The following is a 17344-nucleotide window of genomic DNA, read 5'->3' as shown; positions in this document are numbered from 1 at the left end:
CAATTGCACGAAAACCACAATGTCCATCTGCTTCGACATCAAGTATACCACGAATATGTGGTTGTATATAGAACGGAAAAGAATTCAAATTACGCATATGACGGTTGGGTCTTCTTACAGTTTGTTTCTTTGGCTTTTTAATGGTAACCGGTTTTTCACTAAGTTCAGCCTCAACAACTTCAAAGTATGAGGGATCACGACGAGTTGATCCAAATTTTTTTAACAAAGGACGGCCTTTTGTTTTACATTTTTCCAATGGTGGAGTAAGAAATGTTGTGGCCGGATTGCCAAGATCTCTTAACTTTCTCTTCAGTGTCAACTTTCCTATTTCGTCAGACGCATGAAAACGTGACCATATAGTTTTCATTTCATCATCAATGCTCACTTCAAATAAATCACAACTAGGCTGAGATTTTTCTAAGTTCAACTTCAACCAATGAGGATGAATTTTTGAAATGGAAATGGGACAAAGATTCCTCTGACACTCAGCAATCTCATGCGCACAAGGCAATCCATGTGTACTTTTGATAATGCACTTGCATAATGTAATGTCAACTCCTACATTGTTTGCTCTTTTTGACTCATCAAGAATCTCATTTAGCGCCTTCCTAGAAATCAATCCCCGTAAGTCTCTAAATAACGTAGGCTTGAAATTATGTTCAACCACATTCAAACTTTGCTCAAACGAAGCTCTGATTTGAGTGTGTTGCAACTCAATTAAGGAGTTAATTGTGTTCCATGAACTATCAAAATCACCTTGAGATGAACCCAACCATCTTTTCAACGTTGCATGTGCGCTCTCAGCTCTACACCAAAATAAAAATAATAATAATAATAAATATATATAATATAGTTCATTCATAGCTTATAATAAATATTAACATTAAATTAAAACAAAACATACCTATTTGTTGTTAAATTTCCGAAGTGCATAACTCTGTCTGTCCAAGCTGCTACAAATCTTTCTTTATAAGGTATCAACCAAGTATCTCTGATATATTTCAAAATTCGCGGATAATCTTTATAATCATTATCAAGAGACTCCAAATTTTGAGCATAGTCATTTTCAGATGACGAAAGCACGAGTACACCCCAAGCTGACATAAAAGCCTCATACTTTTTTTTGCGTCGAAATATTTTCCTTGAATGAGCAAGCACATTTTTCATGATATGCCATCTACATAAAAGATTTGTTGCTTCTGGAAACACTCTTTTAATAGAATTCATCAACGCCAAATCTCTGTCAGTTAGAATTACCTTAGGCAATATATTTGATGGCATTAGACCTTTCAACTTCTCCATAGCCCATGTATAGTTCTCTTCACGCTCTGCCTCCATGTAGACAAATGCTATGGTAAAAGTGAGATCTGTACACGTCACACCAACTATCTCTAGCAATGGGAGACCGTATCTATTAGTTTTATAAGTACAATCCATAATCAACACCGATGGAAATGCATGCAATATATCCACGGATGAAGGATGTGCCCAAAACAAGTCTCTAATACAGTCAGTCAAATAATTACTCCTGTGCCATTCCACATATTTGCACTCATACAACTTTTTCATAAGTTGTTGCATTTGTGATCTGCCTGCTTTTTCAACAATTTTATGTCTATGACGAGCATTGTATATCGTCCTCATTGTAGACACATTTTCTTTATTTTTTTCCTTTATGGCTAGAAGTATGTTTCTTGGCCGTATCATATTCTTCGTCATGTCAATCAACATAGTCTCTTCTTCTTTACTTAATCTTCCCGCAAATGAGTGACCCTCAAGTTGTTCTGCTGGTGGATGATTATGAGATCCACATATAACTTTCACACCCCAATCATCGTCCTTTTTTAATTTCACTCCTTGCAACATAAATGGGCAACCAATCTTTTTTGTACCAGTCCCAGTACGAGACATACCCTCTATCTCGCTCATATTCTTTGGAAGCTTATATATCCCACTACGCTCACAACCAAGTCTTAATCTAGCTTTCCTTCCACCATTTTGAGATTGAGAAGATAAGATTATGATAACATATCCTAATTTCTTTCCAATTTCTCTTGCCCATGCAACTAACTCTTCTTTACTGTTGAAAACCTGTAATATAAAATTAATTTATTTGTTATACATATACTAGTAGATCAAACATATTTATTTTCTAACTAAAACTTTAACTTACCGTGTCAGTAGAAAAAATACTAGCGAAATCCAAATGCCTTTTTTTATCTTCAAAAATAGTGTCCTGAAACTCATAAATGTATTATACATTAAAACATAAGTACCAGAACATTTTAACATACAACAAGGAATATTTGTGGAGATTTGTGATACAAGACAAACAAGAATATTTTTGGATTTACACGTGCTCATAGCTTCTATTCCCTATTCTTTGTGTTGGCAGTTTTTCAAGTACCAATATTTCTTGTTTTCTCTTTACAAACTTATATTGATCTAATTTCAAATATATAATCGTAACAGGAAACTTTTAGAAGAAGAAAAAAAAAGATAATAAGCAAAGTAAAATCCACCAATAGTAACAGGGAACTTTTAGATACACAGTTAATTAAAAAAAAACATAATTAATGGCATACGAATTAAATAAAAATGTCTAAAAAGTAAATGCTGCAAAGTGCAAACTTTGACTCTGTTCAGAATTTCTTTACAAGGAGGACACCCCCTATAGGCCTGCCTATATACAACAACAATGTCATCTATATACATTATGCATAGATCACGTGAAACTTAAGATTATTCACTCAAAAAAAAAAGACTAAATCTTTCGTTGCCCTTACCATCCAATTTTTGAAAACAAATTAAGATAACAAAAAGGTTTCGCCAGTCTTGCTCCATCAACTAGAATATACACGCAAAGCAAATTAAAGTAAAATCACACACTTCTGTTCTTATATTTCAATCAATCCCAACGCAAATATCAAAAACTTAATAACTAGAAATCCAAATCAAGAATACCTTTCTGATTCAAATTCACAAAAAATATATACTAAATTCATTAGGGAAGAAAATTTTATACATACCTTCAAAATATGACTGTTTTCGTTTTCATAACTCTCATTTAAATTTTGCATCTTAAAAGCAAAATATCTTCAAACCCCAAGAAAAATAAATTGAAGATGATATTGAACTTTGTTCTTCCTTATGTTGATGTTTTTCTTCTTCCTGCGTCTGCTTCCCTGCGCGTCTGCTTATTCTCGTCTGCTTCTCTGTTCTCTGCGTCTGTTATCTTACGTGTTTAATTAAAATTTTGAGTTGGGGGCTATACTGATAGAGTTATTAGGGTTATTTATAAGTATTTTTAAGATTAGAATCCAGATGGAGGTTATACGTGATTTATCTGTTAAAAGATTGTACACATTATTCTTCTTTTAAATTAACTTTTATTTATAATTTACTCATAAATTTAAAATAAAAGCTATAAGGGTATAATAGTAAAACTATAATTAATTTTATTATTTTTTTTAATAGGGGGCTATAGTGAGAAAATTGGGGGCTGTGTTTAAAATCACCCTTTTGATTTAAAGGGTTTAGCTCTTAATTATTTTATTTGATTGGGCTGCATGTTTTTAATTAAAGAAATGTCTTTAATTACTTTAGTAATTAGACTTTGTAATTGGTTTAATTAATTCATTATTATTTTAATTATGATTTCATAATAATAATATAATTATTATGTGTGTATATTAAGTGTAATTACTCATTACATGAGTTAAGCATGAAATGGATTTGCATATGCATTTTACAAATGAAAGCATTTAAGTTTTAAAATTGGCTTTCATTAAATTCAATTAGTGAAGAAAATCGAGTAGGGATATTGTTGGTGTCCTTGACTCAAGAAAGTTAGTTTTCAACCTTTTTAATTAAATTTTGAAACTCGGCGTGACGAATCATAGAATGTTAAGCGTTTTCCCTAAGATATTAAGTTAGCTTCGCGAGACCTATTAAGAATAGAATTTCTTGTATGCTTTGTGACCAGGGGATTAGCGCTGCTTTCCCAAGACAGGGTTATATGTGTATGATCTTCAGGCTTTGCCTATCCAGGTGGACTTACTTTCCAAATGTATAACGTATGATTGAGTTATTAAGCTCTAAATGTTTCAATGAAATGCAAACTGTTTATCCAATAAAATGTTTATGTGCACTATGCTATGTTTAAGGCTCGAAAAGTTAATCAATTGAGGTTCTCTTATGACCTAACACGTTGTCTGAGAATCGTGTACACATGCTAGCTGACCTGGTGGGTTGATCTCCATCGGGCACTGGCCATAGGCGTTATAAGGGTGCTCGACGGGATGTGTTCCGGAGCATGTTTCATGTAAGGCCTGCCTGGGTAGCGTCCCGATGTCAATTCAACTTGTTTGAGTTACGTCCTCAGGGCAAGTGCAATGGGAGAAATGGATCCGTCGGTGGCTAAAAGGTCAGGGATCACAGCGAGTAACGGAAAGGGAGTGTGACATGTGCGCACAAATGAAAGAAAATATTTTAACATGCTTATAAGTTATTTCATTTTAAAACTTTCTAAGTTATGTCAATTATGATTGGATAAACTGTCTTTACAAAAATATGAAATGTTTCAGAAAATGCATGCCCACTGAGTACATTAGTACTTAGCCCAAAAATACTTTCAAATGTTTTCAGGTTGACTGGCTGGTGCTGACGGGACTGAGCTGAGGCTAGGGTTCAACTTCCTTTTAAGACTTCCGTTGTAGCAGTAAATAATATCTTGTCTTTTGTTTTCTCAACTTAAGACTTTCATATCAAATTTAGAATGACATCTCTGATTGAGCCTAAACACTTAACTCCTAGTTTTATGCTAATGAATACCGGTTATCAGAAGCATGAAACAAAACTTGTGATCCAAAGGGGCCTAGCCCGACTTGTTACCTTCTATTCGGTTTCAACAAGGATTTTTCCTTGTGTTATTTCCATGATTTAGTTTCACCTCGATTGTATTTATTCATTCAAGAATTGGGGTGTGACACCTAGAGAACTGCAACAGATCATCAGCAAAACATACATGTATTAGTTGGAACCTCTTGCATCTTGGATGAAACTGGAACCCTTTATCCTGCTTCAATTCACCGAGACATCTATTCAGATACTCCATGCTAATCACAAACAAATAGGGAGAAATTGAGTCTCCTTACCTCGGGCCCTTTTTTTGCTTGAAATGCCTCAGTCATATTACCATTTACATTAAGTGAGTAGGCCATAGACGTCAAGCATGCGATAATCCTTTGAACAAATAGAAACGAAAATTCTAGTTCCAATAACAGAAATTTGATAAATGGTCATTCCACATAATCATATGCTTTATGTATATCAATCTTTATCATGCAACGAGGTGAGACATGTTTCCCGTTATAACCCTTAATTACTTCATGGCTAAGCAAAATATTGTCAGCAATAACCCTTCCCTCAATGAATGCATATTGATTTTCACTTACTATGCTTCCAAACACATGTTGCATCTTGTTAGTTATCATCTTGGATATGATTTTGTAGATAACACTACAACAAGCAATAGGCCTAAACTCTCTAACATTACTAGCATTTGGAACCTTACGCAATAAAGTGAGCAAAGTGGTATTAAGAGCAGAAGGGAGAAAACCTGTCTGGAAGAACTCTTCTACTGCCTCCACAATATCATGTCCAATGATATGCCATGTTCTCTGGAAGAAAAGAACATTAAACCCATCTATACCAGGGGCTTTATGAGGATTCATCTCAAATAAAGCTGTTTTGATCTCCATTGCAGAATAAGGAGCTATCAGCCATTGTTGTTGCTCAAGAGTAAGAACTGGACCCCTTTTCACCACTTCCTTATCTAGCATAGGCAATGATTAGGGATGGCAGTGGATCTTGGACCCGGTCCAGATCCGTGGATCCAGATCCGTTTTTATGGATCTGGATCTCAATTTTTTGGACCCGACGGATCTGGATCTGGATCTCAATTTTGAAAACGGATCTAGATCTGGATCTTGAAATTTTAGATCCGGATCCAGCCCAGATCCGACCCGTGGATCCATTTTATTTTATATATATATTTTATATTCTATATTTAGTTTACTAATAATATAATTAAACTAAAAATAATAAATAAATTATATTCAAAAGAATAAAAACTAAAAGTATTTTGTGTTATATTTTTCATGATGGAAATTAGATGTTGTTGATTTTGTGAAATTTTTTTAATTTAATTTAAAAATAGCAGATCCATGGATCTGGACCCGTGGACCCGTGAATCTGACGGATCTGGATCTGGATCCAAAATTTTCAGATCCACGGATCTGGATTTGGATCTAGTATATGAAAACGGATCTGGATCTGGTATTGGTCAAACCCGGTCCAGATCCGGCCCGTTGCCATCCCTAGCAATGATTCAGTTGCAGAACCCATAAGTGAGCTGTACAAAGTAACACTTTCCTCTTGAATCTGAACTTGATTAGTGCATCTAGTTCCACCAGCTTGCAGCAGGAGCTGATGATACTTTTAATACATACAAATGATACTTCGTAAATAATGTTTTTAATATAATCAAATGATACTTTTTTATAAAAATAAGTGGTATATTACAAATGACACTTTTAATAAAAGAAAATGATACTTTTAATGCATGCAAATGATACTTTCAAATGGACCGAGAAATGATATTTCGCAAATGATAGTATATTACAAATGACACTTTTAATAATAGAAAATGATGCTTCGTAAATGAAATGTGGCACTTTTTAATGCATGCAAATGGTACTTTAGAATGAGGCTGAGAAGGGTGTGGGAAAAGAAATCTGGAACAAAAAATATATATTACAAAAATTGGTTTGAGCGAACCGAACAGGACCGGACTGAAGAAGGTATGAGAAAATGCGGCACTTGTGGTACTCAAACCTGCAACCTTGTGGATATAAGATACACGGTCTAGCATTGTATTCCCTCTGTCCCTAAAAATTGTGGTTCAGATGAGATGATTCGAGTTTTAAGAAAAAGTGAGAACTTGTGTTTTGAGTGGATATTGAGTCCCACATCTTTTTATAAATAGTAAGTGAGAAAGTTTGTGGGGTCATTTCTAAATAAAAAAAGACCATAATTTTCAGGAACGTAACCGATATGGTAATAAGTCCATAATTTTTAAGGACGAAGGGAGTAGTTGTCACGACCGCACTTGCTAAGGATAGCAAATTCAGGAAAAACGCGACTAGGGAAGGGAAATTAGGAGCGGGATTAGAAAAGGGGCATGTTTAGCTTCTTGATGACTCGACTTGTATAAGGGAAACAATTGAAATTGACTAGAATTTAACGAAGGCCAAAAGGAAACCGTACATAATATTATTCAAAGGGGGTACTCAACGAGTTTGAGTACATTATTAAATAGTACATATTGTTTCGACAGATAACATAATGTCTTAGTAAAATCAGTGTTCGCAGCGGAATAACAGTTTGAGTATATGTATGAAGACATATACTCTACTCTGAGGTACTCATCCTAGATCGACAAAAGCTCCGCTTGCACACTACATCCTCGATCACAGCTCAACCTGCACATTTAAAAATACATGCAGGGCTAAGTACGGGAGTACTTAGTGGACACTTGCCGAAATTTACATACATGCATAATATTTTATTGTCAAGCCTTTCAACAGTAGTAAGATACGAGGGTTTTCCTTTAAAGACTCGTATTTACCAAAATATTATCATTTCTTTCATCAATAACCTGTACAGGTATTTTATATCATTAATCACCATATCAGTAACTCGTGCCGAGAGGGAGGCCTCCCTCTACGGACACTATGATCGGCCAACCCGCTAGATGACTCACGATCACAAGGGTGTACACTAATTCCGAAGGGATTTGCGGTCCCATCCAGAATCCGAATTCGATTAACATCAGATAGGCAATTAATAACAAAATATAAAGCATTTAGGCATTGACAATATCATTTAAATTCATAAGCATAAAGTCTTAACAATTCTAACATATAGTTTTAGTTTATACGTAGAAAGCCCACCTGAATAGCAGACTCACGGTTTAGCTCTAACTCTGGTGCTTGACCTTTAATCCGAGAAAATAAAATAAGATTCTAATTCTCGAAAAATCTCAATAAATGAGGATGCGTGAAATGATTATGCATGACTCATATTTCTTTAATTAAATTATTCTGAGATAATAAATCGAGAAATTTCTAATAATAATCCAACTATAGGATTAAAGCTCGTTTCATGGGGTTGGATTATAAATCTTAGTAATCTACTCATCTTGAATTAGTCTAACTCACTTACCAACTAATAATTAGTAAGTATTAAAATTAATCACTAATTAAAAATAATTAGGATTAATAATGAGAGCCTAAAATAATAAGTCTTATTGGGCCTAAATAAATAAATAATAGGTGCCCAATTATATGAATTTGAAGCCCATTTTAAATAATTATAGGAGTCCAACATAATTGACCCAACAAAACTCAAACAGGCCCAAGAAAATTAAAGAAATTCGGCCCACATAGAATAAAAGAAAAATGGCCCAAAGAAATAGTATCCGGCCCAACTGAACCAGGCCCAAAACCACTTCTTCCTCAAACTCGGTTTCTCTCTCTCTCATTTCTCAATCCAGAATCCTCCCCCTTCTCTCCATCGATCCTCTCCCTCTCTCGCCCGTTCCAGCCGTCATCGAGGAGTTCCGCCGCCGTGGCTCCGGAATCCGGCGCTAGCTGCCGTCGAGCCCAGCCCTGCGCCCTCCTTCCTTCCTCTTCTCTCAATCGATCTGTTGCTGCTCCCTGTGTAGCTGCCGTCGCGCTGTATTCTGGCCGTTCCAGCCGTCGCCGGCGAGCGGCCGCCGCCTCCCTCCGCGACGTCGCTGCTGCTGTAACCCGACGAGAGTGGATCTCTTCTCTCTCGATTCGAAGCGTCGGTGGAGCCCGAGCCCTAGTTCATCTCCTTCTGCAAATCGAGCTCTAGCTCCTCTCTTTCTGCAGAACGTCGTTGCCGCCGCCGTGGTTCTGTAAATCCGGCGACTTACAGTCGTCGTTCGTCACCGTTCGTCCTCCCAAATCGGCGACAGTCCTCCTCTTCTCCCTTCTGGAAATCTCGCCGTTGCCACCCAAACACTCACCTCTCAATCTCTCTCGAATCTCCTCCGGCGAAGAACCACCGGTCAGTCACCTCCCTCAACGTTTCACTACAGCGCCGTTGTTCCTGCTGCTCCGGCGACTCACGACGAGGCCACCGCCGATTGCTGCTGTTTGTGGAAGCGCCGCCGACTGCTGCTGTTCGTGGAGTTGGCCGTCGACTGCTGCTGTTCTGGAGTTGGCCGTCGACTGCTGCTGTTCTGGAGTCGCGGGCTGCTGTTGCCGAGTTCCGACAGCCACCACCGTCGTCGGCTGCCGCTGCCTCGCCCAAGGCCGACTTCTGCTGCCAAGCACCGAACGCCGCTGCTGTAGGGAGTCCGTCGCCGCTCACTGCTCTCACGCACACGTTTGTGCCGACATGACGGAGGCAAGGGTCGAGCCATGATCTCTCGGCTCTATTGTTGCTGTTCGGTTAATGGCGAGAGACGGCAGCACACGTTGGCGCCGCCTCGTTCGTTCTCCTCCATTTCTAGTCATCTCTCGGCCCGACTGAATAGGGCCGCGTCCCTCGTTGTTTAAAAGCTAAGTTTTTCAAGTTTCGTTCTCCTCTTATTCTACGAATTATAGGTGTTGTTGTGCTAAGTAAAAGGCTGTGTTTGTTCTATAAGTTCTGGTGTTCCTTTCTCTATTCGCTTGTGAATACAGAGTGCCATGTAACTAATTAATCATGCTCATTATCTACTGCATTTCTAATATATGAAGCATGCTCTACTGAGATATGATATATGTATATGAAGAGAGTGAACTAAGATAGCATGAAATACCTTGAATGGTTTTGTTGGTTGGTTATTGTTTGAATGAACTGATACTTGAAAATGCTTTGGCAGAGAATGATGAAGAGCAGTGCAGTCTTTCCTCTTTTTGCTAGGAACGTTTGTGGAATGGGAATGAGGAGATTATGCTTGGTGATTTCTCGATGGAAGGAGTAGATTTGTTGCTGTGATGAAGAGGGTGAATGAGGATGGCTTTATACTGAACTTAAGGAGAGCTGATTAGTGTGAAAAGATGATGAATAGTACGGCTAAATTGTTGAGCGTGGTTGAAGAATTAATGAGGGAGCATTAATTGCTGTTGACATTCTTGAGATTAATGAGCGTGGTTGATGAATAGTACGCTCAACAATCCTAGGAGATTTGCTGAATTCTTTTTGACTATGTAGGAGTGGAAAAGAAAAGCTAAGCACGGGTGAGAATAGAGTGGCTGAGGGAGCATGGCGTGCTAAATTAAAACACGGAATAATATCTAAATTAATAACGTAGATTTAATTCTTCACAAGCCTGAATAAATTCACGACTCAAGAAATAATAATAAAAATAGAAAAATAATTCTACTGTGATTAATAAATAACATGACTTAGCTAAGTCAGTTATGAATCTAAAATGAATAATTATTGGTTTACTCAATAATTCTCATCGCGGTTTTATTTACGCGAAGCTACTGACTTGGTAATAAAATAATAATCCTGCTTAATTGAATATAATCTAGTGTCATAAGCTGAATTTAAATCATAAATAATTACTGGGCTTGATTTACTGAAAGATGAAATAATAATTATCGTATTACTGGATTTAAATATAATAAAAGAGCGGGCTACTACATACTACCCCTCTTAACAAAAATTTCGTCCCGAAATTTGCATACCTATGTGAAAAGTTCTAGGTATTTTTCTTTCATTTGGTCCTCAAGTTCCCACGTTGCTTCTTCAGGTCCATGGTGTCTCCACAGTATTTTGACTGACGCGATCGATTTATTCCTCAACTCTTGCACCTTTCGATCTAGAATGGCTTCAGGTTTTTCCTCGTACGTCAAGTCCGGGTTAAGAATCATTTCCTCTTGGTGAATCACGTGTTTGGGGTCAAACACGTACCGTCTTAGTTGTGACACGTGGAACACATTGTGGACGTTTCCAAAGCTAGGTGGCAGCGCCAACCTATACGCTACGGGACCTATTCTTTCAAGGATCTCATAAGGTCCTACAAAACGGGGTCTCAACTTACCCTTAACACCGAATCTAACGATCCCTTTCGAGGGTGATATTTTAAGGAAAACCTTGTCTCCAATCTGGAATTGTAGTTCGGTTCGTCTGGTATCAGCATAAGACTTCTGTCTGTCCTGAGCCTCTTTAATTCTTGCTCTAATCTGGCGGATGGTCTCAATCATCTCGCTTACTGCATCTGGCCCAAGGATTTTTTTTTTTTTCACCCACCTCATCCCAGTAAAGTGGTGATCTACACTTCCTTCCATACAGCGCCTCATAAGGTGCCATATCAATGGTTGCCTGGTAACTATTATTGTAGGCGAATTCGATTAACGGCAACACTGATTCCCAACTTCCTCCTCGGTCTAGCACCACTGTCCTCAACATATCTTCAAGGGTCTGAATTGTCCTTTCTGATTGTCCATCTGTTTGAGGGTGAAAGGCGGTACTAAAGTTTAATCTCGTTCCCGACTCTTTCTGTAAACTGATCCAAAATCTAGAAGTAAATTTTGAATCTCTATCTGAAGTAATGGATATTGGTATTCCATGTAGCCGTACAATCTCACGAATGTACAGTTGGGCTAGTTTCTCCGATCCATGGGTAATTAGAATCGGTATAAAATGAGCGCTCTTCGTGAGACGGTCTACTATTACCCAAATAGCTGTGTTGCCCCTATTTGTCTTGGGTAAACCCGTCACGAAATCCATCGCTATGTGCTCCCACTTCCATTCTGGGATTTCCAATGGCTGCAATTTCCCATATGGTCGTTGATGTAAAGCTTTCACTTGCTGGCATGCAAGGCAACGCTCTACAAACGAGGCTATATCTCGTTTCATTCCGTCCCACCAAAACTTCTGTTTTAGATCTTGGTGCATTTTGGTACTTCCGGGATGAGCGGTATAGGGCGTGTCATGAGCTTCACTCATGATCTCGTTTCTGAGTTCCTCGTCATAGGGAACACACAATCTTCCTTCAAAAAGAACTGCGTTATCCGTTGCCTCTTGGTAGCTTCCGGCAATATTTCAGGAAAAACTTCTGGAAAGTCTCGTACTATTGCCACATTTTCCACCCTCTTGTCTTTACTAGCTTCCCCGTTTAGGTAGACGAGATAAGTTGTGCTTCCTTCCTTCATCATCTCTTTTCTGGCTTGTAATGCGGATATCACTGGTACTCTTTTCTTCATACCGATGCCGTGAAATTCTGTCGGTTCCTTTCCAGGTGGTCGAAGAGAAATTTTTTTCGTTTACTACAAAGGATGGTGGCGTGATTCTCAGCTAGCCAGTCCATTCCTAAGATCATATCTACGTCCCACATGAGCAGAATATTAAGATTGTTCGCTACCATCTTAAGTTCTCCTATTTCAAATTCTACGTTCGAGCAAACATGTGTGGTGGTAGATCTTCCTCCTGAGGGTGTAGTGATTCTTAAGGCACGCTTAGCTCGTTCTGATTCGATTTCTAAGGTATCTACGCAAGGGGCAGATATAAAAGAATGCGAGGCACCAGTATCGAACAGAATCATAATGGAAAAACCTTTAAGCTTGCCCATACCTGCCAGGTTTCCCTGGTTTTTCTCGGGCTGGTTTTGGGTGAGAGCAAAGGCTCTCGCCTGTTGCGGCAATGGTTGCGGCAGCTTCTGTTGCTGTTGGCCCTGTTGGTGCTGGTGTTGGTATTGCTGCTGGTGTGGCTGTTGTTGGCGGGGCTGGTGTTGCCCTTGAACTGCTTGCAGGGGCTGAGCATAAATGGCCCTGATTGCCGCGCCCTGCTGTTTGGTGGGGCATTGTGAGGAGTAGTGGCCCTTCTGGCCACACGTGTAGCAACTGTCAGTTCCAGCCCTACAGACACCACGATGTGGTTTGTGGCATTTTGGACAAAGGGGAACTTCATTTTGTCTTTGGCTGCCTCCAGCCGGGGCAGGACCCTGTTGCTTCCCTTGTCCTTGTTGCTGATATTGTCCCAACGGCGCATTTCCTTGCCATGGCCTCTTGTTAGTCTGGTTTTCATTTCCTCCATGGTCGTTCCAATTGCGCTTCCCTTTAAAGTTCTGAGGGCGTGCAGGTGGGTTGGCTGGCGCTGAGGTTTGTGATGGAGCCAACCTTTCTACTGGCATCGCAGCTTCGATGTCCAGTGCCCTGTTCAAAGACTCGGTGTATGAGAGTCCACCATGACTAGCTAAAGTCATCCGAATCTCGTGCCTCAGACCGGCACAAAATTTATCCGCCATTTTCTCATCAGTATCCACCTGCTGCGGAGCATAACGCGATAGATCACAGAACTCTCTGTCATATTCCGTTACTGTCTTTTTCCCTTGTTTCAGGCTATAGAACTCAGCCTCCTTCTTCTTTCTGTAGCTCTTGGGAATATACTTATCGTATAATCCAGTCTTAAAGTCTTCCCAAGTATAAGCTGCCCATTGTTCGGGAGTCAGAGTCTTTCGGCGGGCTTCCCACCAAAAGTCAGCCGATCCGGCTAGTTGGAAAGACATGCACGAGAGTCGCTCCTCTTCAGTGCAGTGTAGAAAGGTGAAAATACGCTCCAAGGCGCGTACCCAAGCTTCGGCCTCGGCTGGGTCGCCTGTCCCAGTGAACATGGGTGGATTCTGTCGAAGAAAAAGTTCTTCAGTCCTTCTAGCAGGGGGTGGAGGGGGTGGGGTAGGTTCCCTGTCGTTTTGCCGTCCTTCAGGTATTTCATCATGATTTCCATCGTTGTTAACGTTTCTCCTAGCGGGGCGACCTCGTTTAGGCGGCATTCTGAATTACAAACACCCATTTTAACACATTCTATACAGGAGTCTCTAAGGCAATTAATAAAGAACTGTTTGTCGAATTTAACTTATCATAACTCCAAAACTAAAATATAACAGGAACCGTTGCATGCACAAGTCACATTATTCAAAATTACTATATTCTTAACTGACTCGTGAAGAATAAAACCCGTAGAGAAACATAAAACATACACGAGATCGTCGTAGAAAGCCCATGCTAGGGTCATTTTTATCTCATGGAATATTGCCTCATCGAGGGCTTTTACATCGTCAACCCAAAATGTAAGTAAAGTCTATCTAGTACTCCCTATGATGTACCGGCTTACTAGTTAAGCAATCACAAAAGGGTTTTTATTCACGGAACGTCCTAGAGACCAACATTTCCGTACTAATGCTAGCTAGAAACAACATAAATAAAATCATAGTCATTGGAACGAATTATCGTTTCCGGAGTACATCCACAAGCTAAAACTATCAAATCTGTGAACTCTGAGTCGCGGTACGACTGCTTCTCGGTGACGCCAGGGGGTCCTCCTCTGGATCCTCCTCGGGGTCCTCCTCTGGATCCTCCTCGGGGTCCTCCTCTTGCATAGGGTAATTGTCTCTATCTAGGAACTCTCTCATGTTGGCCATGACCCTGTCGACATCTGCCATGGAAGCCTCACACCTTGCGTCTACCGTAGGTATCAGTGGTGGTGGAGTAGCAGTAGCTCGGATCGCTGAGTCAGGAGGCGATGGGAAATCCCTACGAGCCCGTGGACGAGAAGGGCCTGCCTCGTTATCATGCCTACCACGGCGCCCTAGAACTGAGGCACGTGGTGGAGGGTCTCGTGGCAAGGCCATCGGGGGCTCAGGAGCAGTAGCGGGTGCCTCCGCTGGCAAAGGCGTCCCCACCTGTACGTAGTTTCCCGGAAGGATGTAGGGCCCTAGAGGGGCGCTGCCCCACAAGGTGAAACAGGCCTGAAGCTCCGCAATGAAGCTAGGGAAGTCTCCCATGAGGTCGTGGTAATCTTCTCGGTGAAAGATGTAGTGGGCAGAGATCTGCCTAGCCCATCCCTGCCACTCGGAAGGTAACAGTAAGATCAACCTCTGGATACCGTCATACCCTGATACTCCATGTGCACTCGCTTCGACCCAGTGTCTGTGAAAACTTGCGAGGAACTGTCCGAGGTTATCCCCGTGACATGGGGCATAAGTGCGGTAGGACCGCTCGACCTCCTCTAGACTAGCCCATGGGGGCAAGGGTCGTCGTCGAGTATAGGCAGTCCTCGCCATCTAACGAAAGAAGTTCTATCGTCAACTCAAAGTAAAACGTGACAAGTAACTAAAACGATATGGTTCCAAACATCTATACTTGGCAATCAAGAATCGGTTCGAAAATCATAACTCGTGAAATCTAGACATCACAACATCGTCTAAATCTAGTATTCAAGCACATGTCATAGAGGTGATCTAAATCTAGTTCTCAAGCACAAAATCATAACTTGTATTAAGGACCTCCCTAATACTTAATCATAGATTAAGGATTCGACAATCATCATAAAGCTCTAGTGTTATGATCTACCGATCTTAGGGCTTGTTATGCGATGATGATATACTCTTAGATCTAGCAATGAGCAATAAAAGTTTCAACAAAATAAATTCAAAAGGCCAAGCCAATTCGAGATCTCATCGTAGAAAAACACTCGAATATTTAAGCTATGCTCATGCTATCAACATACTATTGGCGTTTGTTACGCTGCTCAATCTTCATGCTCGTGGTTTCATCATGCGACTCTTCGTGTGATTCCTCTTTCTCTATTTCAACCGTCATTGTTGATGTCATCATAACATGAAGAAAAGTTAAGGCATCTCCCTAAGTTCTCTTCTATGTTCTGTCGTGTGAGTGAGCATATATATAACTTAATAGTTCTAAGTTCTTGTGATTCATACAATAGTCATACTTATTCATGCTTCATACATTTCAAGAAATTAACTTAATTAAAACTTGAAAGCACTTACCATAACCTCCGTTGAGCGTGACGAGATGTAGTGCCAAGCTTTTGTCAACTAGTTCAAAAGTGTATTAACTTACTTAATCTAGACTCAACTTAGAAGGAATGAGTAGTACTCAGAGCAAAAGAAATGCTCTGATACCATTCTGTCACGACCGCACTTGCTAAGGATAGCAAATTCAGGAAAAACGCGACTAGGGAAGGGAAATTAGGAGCGGGATTAGAAAAGGGGCATGTTTAGCTTCTTGATGACTCGACTTGTATAAGGGAAACAATTGAAATTGACTAGAATTTAACGAAGGCCAAAAGGAAACCGTACATAATATTATTCAAAGGGGGTACTCAACGAGTTTGAGTACATTATTAAATAGTACATATTGTTTCGACAGATAACATAATGTCTTAGTAAAATCAGTGTTCGCAGCGGAATAACAGTTTGAGTATATGTATGAAGACATATACTCTACTTTGAGGTACTCATCCTAGATCGACAAAAGCTCCGCTTGCACACTACATCCTCGATCACAGCTCAACCTGCACATTTAAAAATACATGCAGGGCTAAGTACGGGAGTACTTAGTGGACACTTGCCGAAATTTACATACATGCATAATATTTTATTGTCAAGCCTTTCAACAGTAGTAAGATACGAGGGTTTTCCTTTAAAGACTCGTATTTACCAAAATATTATCATTTCTTTCATCAATAACCTGTACAGGTATTTTATATCATTAATCACCATATCAGTAACTCGTGCCGAGAGGGAGGCCTCCCTCTACGGACACTATGATCGGCCAACCCGCTAGATGACTCACGATCACAAGGGTGTACACTAATTCCGAAGGGATTTGCGGTCCCATCCAGAATCCGAATTCGATTAACATCAGATAGGCAATTAATAACAAAATATAAAGCATTTAGGCATTGACAATATCATTTAAATTCATAAGCATAAAGTCTTAACAATTCTAACATATAGTTTTAGTTTATACGTAGAAAGCCCACCTGAATAGCAGACTCACGGTTTAGCTCTAACTCTGGTGCTTGACCTTTAATCCGAGAAAATAAAATAAGATTCTAATTCTCGAAAAATCTCAATAAATGAGGATGCGTGAAATGATTATGCATGACTCATATTTCTTTAATTAAATTATTCTGAGATAATAAATCGAGAAATTTCTAATAATAATCCAACTATAGGATTAAAGCTCGTTTCATGGGGTTGGATTATAAATCTTAGTAATCTACTCATCTTGAATTAGTCTAACTCACTTACCAACTAATAATTAGTAAGTATTAAAATTAATCACTAATTAAAAATAATTAGGATTAATAATGAGAGCCTAAAATAATAAGTCTTATTGGGCCTAAATAAATAAATAATAGGTGCCCAATTATATGAATTTGAAGCCCATTTTAAATAATTATAGGAGTCCAACATAATTGACCCAACAAAACTCAAACAGGCCCAAGAAAA

The sequence above is a fragment of the Salvia miltiorrhiza genome, chromosome 8, assembly GCF_028751815.1.
Source record: "Salvia miltiorrhiza cultivar Shanhuang (shh) chromosome 8, IMPLAD_Smil_shh, whole genome shotgun sequence".
Lineage (NCBI taxonomy): Eukaryota > Viridiplantae > Streptophyta > Magnoliopsida > Lamiales > Lamiaceae > Salvia > Salvia miltiorrhiza.
The sequence above is the reverse complement of the archived record's forward strand: the minus strand, read 5'-3'. Positions refer to the sequence as shown.